We start from the raw sequence: 2,500 nt of genomic DNA on the forward strand, positions 1-2,500 counted from the left end.
CGTCATCGAGGATATCCGTGCAAACGTTTCCTTTTCTTGTCGCTAGAGGGAAATACCAAACAGGGTAATGGTTTCATATCCGACTCGAAACAGCGCGGTAATGGCACAGAAAAGTGCTGTCCAAGGTACAACCACAATATATGTTTGATTTCAATTGCTGGTGATCCGGTGAGGAAGGCTTTTCATTTTTTGCTAATTATGTGCGGGAGCGGCACTGTATCTAAGTACGTTCAACTTCACTCCCAAAAGTTCAAAATCGTTTAAGGATGTTTTCTTTTTTCATGTTGCTTGGATTTTCCGTGGACTTGGGCGGAGTATTGTTAGGTACCAGTCTTTCTACTGCCGTTGTTCAAAATGACGCGTGTTGAAATTGGTCTTTGAAGTTGTGAAGAAAAAGGGAAAAAATTGCCTTGTCAAACACCGGAGAAATTAATTGTGGATGTTTGCACAGGTCCAGTGATTGGTCAATCTCTTGTTCTCGCACAGGACCGCACAGGGTGTTCGTTTCAAAGTCGTCTTGTCTCGTATAAAAGACAGATAGTCTTGCTACTGTGGCGAGACTTTCAGTTCGTTTTCACTCTAGAAACAAAAAGGTGAAATATCCTTGTTAAGAAATGTCATTTATCGTACTAAGAATAACATTTAATTTTTTTTGGTTAAAGATGTTGTGAAATGCCATTTTTTTCCAGAAGTAATTTCAGACAAAGGTAATTTCAGATTTAGTCTGTAATATTGAATCTAATGCACACTCGTGCATTATACAAAACAGATACATATATGGAATTGAAATCTTATTCCTTGGCTTTGTTTTCGTGGAATAGCTTCCACAAGTAAAAAGGCGAATAATTTTAGAGGGATTGACTTAACTTGCAAAGAGGTTTTTAATATAATAATTTGTGCACATTTGAAGTTTGTCCCAGAATTCATCGACTTACAGATCATAAATATCATTGTACATACATAGGTTATTAGATAAATGTTCAAAGAGATTCGTTCTCCTTTAAACTACAACAAGATGCGGAAAAAATGTTATCAATTGAGTTAAAATTTGCTAGAAACATATTTTAATGGAATTTGGTGGAAGATCAGCTATTTGAGCCATTTGTATTCAAACGATTGTAACGATCGCAAAAAAACTAACGAAGTAACACTCAAGACGTCGGTAATAACTATTAAATGTACTTTTTTTCATTTTTCGTACACGTAGATAGATTGAGATTGGTTGCATCCTAAGTTGTTGAGTAACCAGGCAGCAGCATCACAATTTACCCTCATTTGTGTTCACTGTTGAATATTTTTCACTCCTTCGTACGTTTTGTAATTATAACATTTTTGTTCATTGACAATGCACACAAGTTTGTTTTTTAAGCTTACGCTTAGTTTTGAGGTGACGTACCCTAAAGCAAAATGATTTTAAATTTTGAATGGTATTTTTGGACAGTGACTTAATAAAATCGTTAGGTTTTTTCCTTCGAATGTTATTTGCTTTGTCAAGCGGAATACATACTATTGATTTTTTTTTTTCGTTATTGGTTGCTATCTAAAAGAACTTGTTTATTTCAAGTAAACGCGTATGCATATCTGATGCTTTGAATCCCAAGTCATCGAGGAAAGACCCAGGGGAGGAGATGCATGGTTACGACAATACGTCATGGAGGGTCAAGGAAGGGGGAGGTATTTTGAAGCAAAAATTTAGCAACTGTATGTCCCCTCCCATGGTCTTAGTTCAAACTAGGGTCTCTCTGTCTACCACAAAGGAGGATAGAAGAAAAACCTGGAACCGAGCGATATTGCAGAAATTATCATTTAAACTAAACGAGCTTTCTTTTGGGTGTTGGGGTTTATTGTAACACCGACGCACGTTAATTGAAATCTTTCAAGGCAAGTCATGTTTTTTTTTTTTAGAAGGAGCGGTTTTTAGTGCACTGACAGAGAAAAAACATTCTGAATTTCTTAAGGCGTGACAAGGACAATGAGTATAATGTAACGTACAGTGACACGCGTGTGACAGCGATTTCGTTAACGGTGATTGCAGATCAGATAATCAGTTCGGACAAATGTTTTACAAAGCGCACGGAGACGCGGCCACGGGGTTAGTGTGTTCATTGCCCTCTCTTTTATTTATTTATTTTTTTTATGAGGAGCACAGATCTGATTTTCCCTTCTTATTCTCGTATATGAGAATTGAAAGTCAGTTTAAAAACCGTTCTTTTGCCTCAAACAAAGAAGTATTGAAACGTTTGGTTTTGTTAACTGAGATCTGTTTGTTACAGTGCTGTGAATTGTCTTTTGATCGTCATCTATATAGCAATGTTTTTCAGTTATAGTTATTGCATGCCCATAAAGGTCTGCCAGTGAATCGAAACAAGCTCTAGCATATTGTTTAATGCAAACGCACCGAAAGTGCTTTTGAGCATTTTGCGAAGCAGATGTGATTAAGGTAACATAAAGTTTTCAAATAAAATGGACAAAAGTACAACTTCGTCATTGGTCTTTTAGC

At 36.5% G+C, this 2,500-nt stretch overlaps 1 protein-coding gene across 1 annotated transcript in view; it reads left to right on the forward strand.

Moving 5' to 3' along the window:
* The window catches only part of LOC137977704 (heterogeneous nuclear ribonucleoprotein L-like), a 44,907-nt gene extending 42,416 nt beyond the window's left edge, over positions 1 to 2,491 (forward strand). The window contains exon 22 of the mRNA XM_068825014.1: positions 1 to 2,491. This exon is cut by the window's left edge and continues 1,601 nt beyond it. The gene's annotated coding sequence lies outside the window, so the exon portion shown is untranslated.
* Positions 2,492 to 2,500: the final 9 nt, after the last annotated feature.

Source organism: Montipora foliosa, chromosome 11 (assembly GCF_036669935.1).
Source record: "Montipora foliosa isolate CH-2021 chromosome 11, ASM3666993v2, whole genome shotgun sequence".
NCBI classification, from domain to species: domain Eukaryota; kingdom Metazoa; phylum Cnidaria; class Anthozoa; order Scleractinia; family Acroporidae; genus Montipora; species Montipora foliosa.